Consider the following 11,892-nt stretch of genomic DNA (forward strand, 5'->3'; position numbering starts at 1 on the left):
TTTCACTACAGACTGTAGTGTCGTCCATGAAGACATTTTGAGGTGTCATCCGCCATCCTACTTCGCTGGAGCTGACCGTCCCATTTCTGCCTTCAGGATGATCTCCAGTACCAACACAAATAATACAGGGGAGATTGCACTGACCATTGCTATGACCACTTCTAAATCGATCCAAACAACTGTGTAAACTTTGGTGGGGAAACGCACAGAAAAACCAAGGAAAAACTTCATCAACATTTCTCTGATGTTCTTTAGAGTATGATAAATCTGAAGAGCTTGTTTCATCATCTTGTATAGGATCGAACTGTAGGCATTTGACAGATCGAGACATACCACACCAAACCAATATCTCTTATCGGCTCTAGTTCTTTGGATTGCTCGCTAAACCAAAGGTATATGTACTATATAACTTGACATTCCTGAGTTGTCTCCTTTCTGAACTGTCATATCCAAGAACTTATTCTCTGTGAGATATTTAGTTATCCTTGCTGCCATAACAGAGAAGATTTTTCCTTCAGCATTCAATAGGCGCTGTTGTGGCTGTGTGCTAAGAAACTTGATTCACAACCATATGGTTCCGGGTTCAGTCCCATTGCGTGGCACCTTGAGTAAGTGTCTTCTACTATAGCCTCGGGTCAACCAAATCCTTGTGAGTGGATTTGGTAGACGGAAACTGAAAGAAGCTTGTCGTATACACACACATACGTGTGTGTGTGTGTGTGTGTGTGTGTGTGTGTGTGTGTGTTTCCTCCCCACCACCACCTGACAATCGGTATTGGTGTGCTTTACATTCCAGCAACTTAGTAGATCAGCAAAAGACACCAATAAAATGAGTACCAGGCTTTACAAAAAAAAAAACAACAAAAAACAAAACAAAAACAAAAAACAAAGTACTGGGGTCGATTCGTTCGACCAAACGGTCTTTGAGGCGGTGCTCCAATGCTCCAGCATGACCTCAGTCTAATGACTGAATCGAAGTAAAAAAAAATTAAAAGTCAGAAAGATAACAACTGAGAAGTGATATTGATCTGGATCGGCTGATATCGATTGAGTTCTTCTCTTTCGGAATGTATTCTTCTTCGGCTTTCTCCCATTGATCACTCATCTTCAAGTTCCTCCATACTGACCATATCAATTTGTGGCATCATTCAAGGACACTGGGAAACTTAGCTGCTATGTTTAGTAAGCTGGGTGACCAGGTAGAGGCCGTCTCGATCGCTTCTAAATGGATTATTTTGTAAGTTTTGTGAGACGTTTTTCACTCAAATATCTTTCCACTTAACTCATTATTTGAATTGTTTAGAAATAGCTTAGCTTGTTTTTGTTTTAGTTAATTGAAATTTCGGAACTATAATTAATCATTAACCTATTTTTTTCCCTCTTCCTCCTCACCACGGGTGTAATTTTCAATCAATTAATCTTTCGCTTAATTAATTCGTTTAGGACCAACTTAACGATTCGGTTGTAATAAATTTTATTGTCGTGAATATCTGATACAACACAAACAGTGAATCAAGACGACAACTGACAAACTCTCTCTCTCTCTCTCTCTCACACACACACACGTATAGACAAATATAAAGAAAAACAATTGGTTCTTCCGTCTCTTTCGACGACGAATATTTCAGTTGTTCGATACATTGTACTCACTTGTGTATTGGACAGGCTCGTGTACCATTAACGTAATACGCAACCAGACTGATCACATGATGCAGTTCCGGACAAAGCTGACCCTCTCAGCAAGAAGTACATTTTTTTACTTCTTTCAGTCACTTGACTGCGGCCATGCTAGGGCACCGCCTTAAAGGGTTTCAATCGAAGAAACAGATCCCAGGAATTATTCTTTGTAAACCTAGTACTTATTCTATCGGTTTCTTATACCGATCCGCTAAGTTATGAGGGCGTAAACACACCAACATCGATCGTCAAGCGATGGTGGGGGTGGGCAATAACAGGTACAAATGCACACACACACACACATACGACAGGCTTCTTTCAGTTTCCGTCTACCAAATCCACTCACAAGGCTTTAGTCGGCCCGAGGCTATAGTAGAAGACATTTGTACAAGGTGTCACACAGTGGAACTGAACCCGGAGCCATGTGGTTGTGAAACAAGCTTCTTACCACACAGCCACGACTTCGCCTATATATATATATATATATATATATATATATATATATATGCACACGCATTCGTACATACATACATATATATGTACATACATATATACATACATGCATACATACATACATACATACATACATACATACATACATACATAAATAGATACAAACATATGTATATAGTATATATATGTCATTATTCGGTTTTATTTCAAGATTTCTGAACAATGACGTACAGGTATAATCTGTCTGCGGGCAGTTAACAGGTAAGTGCGTGGACCCTGAAGAGTTGTCTAAAATAGGCCCGAAACTGGTTAGGTTTATCCTTTATTTTCTCTCTCTGAAAGAATTGTAAAGGAAAATGTTTACATATATCCTATGTACTCAATTATACACTGCGGCGATGGCTAAAACTTGAAGTATTTAAACAGACTATACAAAATCTATTTTGTATTATTTGGAACATTACTAAAAAACGTGTGTGTGTGTGTGTGCGTGCGTTAAAGTGAATGGACAGCCACTTTCCCTCGCCTCCTAATTTTTCTTATGCCTTTCTTAAGAGGTTTTTATACCCAAAATATCAGGAACGTTAAGCACTTTTTAAGATTACGATTTACTATCTTTGTCATTGTTCATATTAACATTTAATGTTAAGTGCATTATTGTTGCATTCTAATAAAACCTCTCTTTACAAAAAATTACATGAATGCGCAAGTAAACTACGCCCCCCACACACAACCCCACCACACACAACCCCACCACACACAACCCCCCACACGCGCACACAGACACACACATAGATACATTTATGTGTGTGTGTGTGTGTGTGTGTGTGTGTGTGTGTGTGTATATATATCTTTTATCTTTTACTGGTTAGGGTTAGGGCTGAGGTCATGCTGGTGCACCTATATATATATATACACACACACACACAAAGGGTGCCCTCTTCCCTTACCTCTTCCCTCTCTTTCATTCATTGCAGGATTTTAATTTCACGTGACATCAAACAGTTCAACAGCTTTGTTGACTGGAGTTCCAGCCATCCGTGACCCAACAATTTGTCCCATTCAGAAATCAGACAGGTCACACGTTTCAACATATAGCCTTATTTGAATATAAATGTGTGCGAAAACAACCAACCGACCAGCCAACCTGTGAGCTGGCAGAATCGTTAGCACGCCGGGCGAAATGCTTGGCGGCATTTCGTCTGTCGTTCTGAGTTCAAATAACGCCGAGGTCGACTTTGCCTTTCATCCTTTCGGGATAGATTAATTAATTACCAGTTGCGTACTGGGGTCGATTTAATCGATTGCCCCTCCCCTCTCTCCCAAAATTTCAGGCCTTGTGCTTATAGTAGAAAGGAAATATGCAACCAGGTTGCTCGGATTAAATTTGACATTTTGCATAAAAGAAAAAAAAGGTCACATTCCATCCCAAAATATTTCTTTCAAACTTTTCCATTATCCTATTTCTGTTGAAATATTCTGTCTTTGTTTCAATTAATTTTGAAAATAATGAAAAACTTAGCATAACTTTGTTATTATCAAAGTGACATTTGAAACAGGAATTACATAGAATTTTGATGGGAGGGCTATTATTACCGCCACCTTAGCGAAGGCGGAAGTATTGTTTCAGCCGTGTTTGTTTGTTTGTTTGTCTGTCCGTGGACAAGATATCTCAAGAACCACTGGATGGATTCCGATGAAGCTTTCAAGGATGTTTGGCTTCTTCACTGGCACGAACTGATCAGATTTTGGGATTGATCCGGTACCGGACGAGGATTCTGGATTATTTTTCCGTTTTTTTTTAAACTTAATTTTTGACAGCGGTGGGATTCATTTTTAGTATTCTCGTTTGTGAGAGCAATCGAGTTTATTTCAAATATTTTCATTTTAAAAATCATCTCCGGCCAATCGTTCAGAGGACATGGGTGTTGCCTTGGCGGAGGTTTGTGCTCTCTGAGTGCTCTTGTTGTTGTTGTTGTTCTTCTTCTTCTTATTATTATTATTGCGGCGAGCTGGCAGAATCGTTAGCACGCTGGACGAAATGCTCAGCAGTATTTCGTCCGTTCTTACGTTCTGCGTTCAAATTCCGCCGAGGTCGACTGCGCCTTTCATCCCTCCGGGGTCGATAAAATAAGTACCAGTTGAACACTGGGGTCGATGTAATCGACAAATCCTCCATCTCTCCCAAGCTGTCCTTGCGGCAAAAATTTGAAATAATAATAATTCTTATTATTAAGGCGGTGAGCTGGCAGAATCGTCAGCACGTCGGGCGAAATGCTTGGCGGTATTTCGCCTGCTGTCACGTTCTGGGTTCGAATTCCGCCGAGGTCCACTTTGCCCTTCACCCTTTCGGGGTCGATAAATTAGTACCAGTTACGCGCTGAGGTCGGTGTAATCGATTTAATCTCTTCCCTCAAGTTTGCGGTCTTGTGCTTTCAACAGAAATGTTTATTATTATTATTATTGAGTGAGAGAGCAGTGCATGTCATCAAAGTGACACTGGGGTAAAATATACGAAGCCCATTATACCCATCATGACTACCCGTCTAAGGGTACACCAGGCACATGCATCACAACCATGTGTAGGCGACATGGTGACCTCATATCGAGATTAACAACGCATGACCTCGCAGGTGGGGCCCAGTTATAATTTACTTCAGGACGAGTAGCCCATCCCGCTCAAAAGGTCCCTGAATAAGGTTTGTTTAAGGATGTTGAACAAAACACCCATGTTTCCAAAAGTGAATTATTCAAACCCCAAAGAATTCCTCTCAACACATGGCTATGATGCTCCCCGACTACTTCTGCTCATGATCAGAGATGCACATATCGTCAGCCACCAAGGGACATGTTCAGCTGGTTAAGGTCAAACAACTGACAAGCAAATCTGTGGTATTAAGCAGAATATTTGCTGTAGCCCGTCTTTTTATACCAAGACAAAACATATTATTATTATTATTGTTATTATTATTATTATTATTATTATTATTTTTATTATTATTCTTCTTCTTCTTATTATTTTTATTATTATTTAGGTCACTTTAAAGAAAGGTATCTCTTCCCTTACTTCTCTCTCTCATTCATTGTAGGATTTTGGAGAATGTATCTCGCGTGACATTAAACAGTTCAATGGCTTTGTTGACCGGAGTTCCAGCCATCCGTGACCCAACAATTTGTCCCCTTCAGAAATCAGACAGGTTACACGCTTCAACATATTGCCTTATTTAGATATGTGTGCAAAAACCAACCAACCAGCCAGCCAGCCAGCCAGCCAAACAAACAAGCAAAAACAAAACCCCCCCCAAAAAATGGGGGCTGTCTTTCACCTTTTACTTGTTTCAGTAATTTGACTGCGGCCATGCTGGGGCACCGCCTCGAAGGGTTTCTTAGTCGGTCAAACCGACCCCCAGGACTTACGTTTTTTTAAGCCTAGTATTTATTCTATCGTTCTCTTTAGCCGAACCGCTAAGTTACGGGTACGTAAACACACCGACACCAGTCGTCACATGGTGACGAGGGGACAAACACTGACACAAAGACACACACACAAAGACACATACATACATATATGTATGCGTATGCGTGTGCGTGCGTGGCTCTATATCGGAGACCCCTTTCGGTCACGAATGACCATGGGATTGCACCTAGAAAGTTACCCTCCCAGGCACAAGTCTGGGCAAGGTTGTATTATGGAAGACCAGCAGTCACCCATGCATACCAACCTCCCCTCTCCACGCCACTGATGTTATCCAAGGGGAAAGGCAAAGGGGCCGATACAGTTTGACACCAGTGACGTCGCAACTCATTTCTACAGCTGAGTGAACTGGAGCAACGTGAAATAAAGTGTCTTGCTCAAGAACACAACACGCAGCCTGGTCCGGGATTCGAACTCACAACCTCACGGTCGTAAATTCGATGCTCTAACAACTGAGCCATGATTTGTATCCCCCTGAGATACAAATAAAATGGTTTATGTCTGCCATTTGTTATGATATCGAGCGACGAAACCGTTCTGCACGCACACGTGCAGTGTCCAACCATTTCGGACCTGTGGGCTTATGCCGAACAGCTGCTGTCACGTGTGGGACGAATTCGGTTGTCGGCCGAGTCTATCGTGAAAATTGCTACGCCACCTTCCCTTAACTAGAGCGAAAGGTTTAGAGACAAACACTTTCCTCTCTGGCCAATCGCTCAGAGAGGCAAGTTTTGTCTCATGAAAGATTCAATAAAAGGTGGGTGAATGCAGCAAAGATTGAACGCACGAATGACGAAACCACTTTGAGCATAATCCTGTAAATCCAAAAAAGAGAGAACACTTTGCTCTCATGTGTTTTTTTCCCCTCCCTGCCTGAGGTTACCGTGGTCTTTTTCGTAGGCTTTTCTTTGCACGGATAAACCTAATCTGTTTTTTACATTTTTGTTCTGTTTTGTGATACACGATCCCTTTTGAACGTTTTTTTTTACACGATCCTTTTCGATCGGAATTTTTTTCCTCTTTTTTCTATTTTCTTTCGAAAAGAAAAGCCCTACATTGTATTTTGTCCCGTCTGTGTTCGGCCCTGTGTGGCTAATACAGAAAGTTATCTATCTACCTACCAATCGATCAGCCGATCTATCTATCTATCTATCCATATGCTGTCTCTCTCTCTCTGCTGTCTCTATCTGTGTCTGTCTGTCTCTCTGTCTATCTATCTATCTATCTATCTATCTGTCTCTCCATCCGTCTGCTGTCTCTCCCCCTCTCTCTCTCTATCTATCTACCTGTCTTGCAGTTCTATATTTAAGAATAATGTAAATAATGTATCTACCTGTCTGTCTGTCTGTCACTCTTCCCCCGTCTCTCTGTCTCTGTTTCCCCCCTCTCTCTCTCTCTATCTATCTATCTGTCTTATCTATCTACATACTGCATTTGCACACATTATTATTAGCAAATGCAAAAGCTTCGTTCGCTCTCTGTCAAGTCCTCCGTATGTAGCGTGATAGTCACTGCCATGTTGCGTGGGTGTATGGCTGTGTGCATGTACAGATGTGTGTGGGAAGAAACGACAACACTGGAATAAGAGCGTCACTTAACTCTCACATGAGTGGCTACTCCCCATGAATGGCTACTCACACCTGCTGTTATCTGAGCGCTCACTCCACTCGTCCACATCTCACTCAAGTAACAGCTCAGTCCCTTCCTAACACCTGATCTCTCATTCATCTTCCTCGCTCACTCGCTCAAGTACTCACTCACACCTGTTAACATATGAACTGTCACTCACCTTCAGCTTCACTCACGCGAGTGCGAGTAATCACTCAACTCTGTTGCCATTCATATTCCGTACTTACTTACTAAGCTGGTCATTCATTGCTTCTTTCACTGACTCATTCAAGCGGACACTCACCTTCTTCATCCACTCAAGTACCAAACACTCCACTGTTGTCACCTGACTTTCCACTCATCGCCTCTTTTACTCATTCAAGTAGCCACTCACCTTCGTAAATCACTCACTAAAGCAGTGTTGTGAGATGACGGCCAACATCGCCGCCGCCACCACTACTACTACCACTACTACTACTACTACCACTACTACCGGAGGTAGACCTGAGGTTATATAACAGCAGCAGCAGTAGTGGTGATGGTATTGACAGCGCATCATCTGCAGCAGCAGCAGCAGCAGCAGCAGTTGAAGTAGTAGTAGTAGTAGTAGTAGCAGCAGCAGCAGCAAGAACAGCATGCAGTGAGACTACAATTGCGATAACAACAACAACAACAACAACAATAGCTTGACATTCGCAGGAGCAACAATTGCGGTAACAATCGTCATCATCATCATCATCATCATCGTCATCGTCATCATAAAGAAATAGCTGAACACAAGGTCTAGTAATCATTGCGTGCGGGCGTGCGTGTATACATACATACATACATACATACATACATACATACATACATACATACAAATCTGTCTGTGTCTATCTGTATAATTTATTTACTTGTGTCAGTCATCGGACTGTGGCCATACTGGGGCACCACCTTGACATACACAGACAGACAGACAGACAGACAGACACACACACACACACACACACACACATATATATATATATATATATATATATGTATATGTATACATATATGCATATATCTGTGTGTGGATATATGCATATAACTGTGTGTGTATATGTATGTATGTATGTAAGTACGTATGTAGGTATCTCTCCGCGCGCGCGCGTGTGTGTGTGTGTGTGTGTGTGTGTGTGTGTGTGTGTGTGTGTGTGTGTGTGTGTGTGTGTGTGTGTGTGTAAGTATGTATTTGCGTGCGCGTGTGTGTTTGAGTATATATAGTTGATTGTGGGTTTTCTTTTACATTGCTGTGAAATGCATTTAAGCGAACTAAAACGAAACAAAAACAAAATAACCCCCCCAAAAAACCCAACACAAACAAAAAAAAAACAAAAACAAAAGCATTCGCTGATGTTAGGCGGAGCAAAGGCCTACGACACTTAATTAGCCGATGCTGAGTCTGCGTGAGTCGCCATGAGTCTGCGTGAGTCGCGACTCGGAGTTTCTCGTTCCCGTGTGATAGGAAGTAAGACGCGTAAGAGGAGACGTAGTCACAGGGTGACGAAACTAACAGTAAGATTCAAGCCTCTAATATATGTCTTTAGTATACATTAGGTTCTATGTATGAATGTGTGTATATATATATATATATATATATATATATATATATATATATATATATATATATATATATATATATATGTGTGTGTGTATGTGTGTTATATATATCATATTTTACGTTATATTATATTATGCTATTATACATTATCATCGGGATGCTAATAGTACACACACACACACACACATTAACACACACACACATACACACACACGCACATGTATATATCCAGATGCATATGTGTATGCGCGTGTGTGTATGTATATATTTATAAAAATATTATATATATATATATATATATATATATATATATATTTGTATAAATGTATATAGATTTACATGTATATATACATATATATATATACATGTGCATATACATATTTATGTGTGTGTGTATATATATATATATTATATATAAAGAAATATATATACAAATATATATATGTATATATATAAGTATATATATACATACATGTAGATCTACATATAAACACATCTATCAATCTATCTATCTGTCTGTCTATCTGTGTATCTATCTATCTATCCATCTATCTATTATAATATGCGCAAACATGCGTATATATATTAATCCTATCACTCGTTCTGTAACTGTGTCAGTTCGTCTTTCCTCCGCTCTTTCACTCTTTCTTACATCCAAGCACATGAAGTCTCTCCCGCGCGCGAAACACATCCACACTTGCACGCACACACACACACACATACAAATATATATATACAGATGTATGTCTGTTTGGGTGAGTATGTCAATGAACAAATACATAGATGTGTGTGCGTATACACACACACACGCATGCATGCATGTGCGTGTTTGTCACTGTGTATATAAACATTCGCTCATACACACATGTACATATACATAAATATAAATAATCGTACATATCTAGAAATACATTTATCGACACTATCTATCCGTCCATCTATCCATCGATCGATCGATCGATCTATCTGTCAATGTGTCTATCTATCTATATATATATCTATCGATCTGCCAGTTTGTTTTCCCCTATATTGCTATCTCTCTCTCTCTCTCTCTCTCTCTCTCTCTCCCACTTGCGTACACCTGTCACATATATATGCATACATATATGTGCATTTATGCATATATATGCATACACGTACGTTCATCTATACATATATATGTATACACATATGCGTAGATATTTTGTCATTCTTGCCCTTCCTATCTCTCTCTCTCTCTCTCACACACACACACACACACACACACACACACACACACACACACACACACACACACACACACACTGACATTGCCTTACACATTCTTACACTAATACACACACACATACACACACACGCACTCACATACTTAAGCAACCACATACAATTATAAGCATACACACATTCATGCAAATACACACATACACATACATAGGCATACACATACAGAAACAGACACTCAAACATACATTCACTCATACAAACACGTGTATACGCATAGAAGACCACTCATATACACACATACATATACATACACATGCACTGATATGTACACGTACACACACACATATAGACAACCACACACACACACACATATAGACAACCACACACACACACATATATACACATGCACTGATATGTACACGTACACACACACACAACCACACACACACACATATATACACACGCACTGATATGTACACGTACACACACACTCACTCATACACACGTACTAACACATATGTACACGTACAGAAACACATACACCTATACACACACACATATATATACATATATACACGCGTACCATATTTCTTGAAAACATTTCTTACGGCGATGAACAGCTTTGAGATGCAACACAAAGAGGCTACCGCCGCCGCCGCCGCCATCACCGCCGCCATCACCGCCGCCGCCATAACCACAACCACCACCACCACCATAAACAGCCTCGTCCAAATTACTTCCATTGTCACACCACCACCACTAATAACATCGCCGCCACCCCCACCACCATCACCATCATCATTACAACAACAACCACCACCACCACCACCACCACCATCATCATCACTATCACCACTACCACCTTCGCTGCCATCACACTCCACCATTACCGCCACCATCATTAGAAGAAGACTTCCTAATTAGTAATTAGTATTGACCAGCAAATCGACAAGCTGGAAGAAACAATTTAAAATAGAGAACTGCACCAACAACAACAACAATAATCATAATAGCATAGAATTTTGGCATAGGGACAGCAGTTTTTCGAGGGGAGGGGAAAGTCGATTACATCGACCTCAGTACATGACTGGTACTTAATTTAACGACCCCCCCCGGAAGGATGAAAGGGAACAAAATCGACCTCGACCGAATTTGAACTCAGGACGTAAAGACGGACGAAATGGTGCTAAGCAATTTTGTCCGGCACATTAACGATTCTACCAGCTCGTCACCTTTACAACAACAATATAATAATAATAATAATGATAATAATAATAATAATAATGATACTACTACTACTGATGATGATGATGATGATGAGGAGGTTAATAATATGGGCACTGCACACATCCTACGCAAAACACTTTCAATACAGTAACCATAAGAGCACCACAGCAAACCACAGCACATACCCAAGGCACACAGAGCTGCGCTCGGTAGTGAAGTGAAAGCAAGTTATAAAAATAAAACTACATAATAATAATAATAATAATAATAATAACAACAACATCGAAGAATACCTTAGGAATGAGAGTCCAGGTTCGATGAAGGCTGGAGGGTATATCAGCCGAAACGTCGTGTTAAAAACAAACAAGACGAGGACAAATATCTGCCAAATGTAAATAATGTAAACAATGTACATAATTCCTCATCTCTTAAATATGGAACTGAAATCTAACGGTATCAACATTAACGCAACAACAACTACAACATTGTTTTCAGATTATTTATCGGAATATGAACGAACTAAATAGTTTAGTAACGCACACGCGCGTGGAGCGCACACACGCTCAAAATGGGTACAGATTAGTGTCCAACGTTCATCATATCATTTTTATAATTTGTTATATGCCCAGAGGGGATGCTGAACCCGAGCAAGGCTAGGGTGCCA

General features: G+C 40.3%; 1 protein-coding gene across 1 annotated transcript in view; it reads left to right on the plus strand.

Annotated features, from left to right (window-relative positions):
- Positions 1 to 8,595: 8,595 nt before the first annotated feature.
- The window catches only part of LOC106878448 (uncharacterized), a 13,622-nt gene continuing 10,325 nt past the window's right edge, over positions 8,596 to 11,892 (plus strand). Inside the window, exon 1 of the mRNA XM_089341075.1 lies at positions 8,596 to 8,752. The gene's annotated coding sequence lies outside the window, so the exon portion shown is untranslated. The remainder of the gene's footprint in view (positions 8,753 to 11,892) is intronic.

The sequence above is a fragment of the Octopus bimaculoides genome, chromosome 24, assembly GCF_046866305.1.
Source record: "Octopus bimaculoides isolate indiv1 chromosome 24, ASM4686630v1, whole genome shotgun sequence".
NCBI classification, from domain to species: domain Eukaryota; kingdom Metazoa; phylum Mollusca; class Cephalopoda; order Octopoda; family Octopodidae; genus Octopus; species Octopus bimaculoides.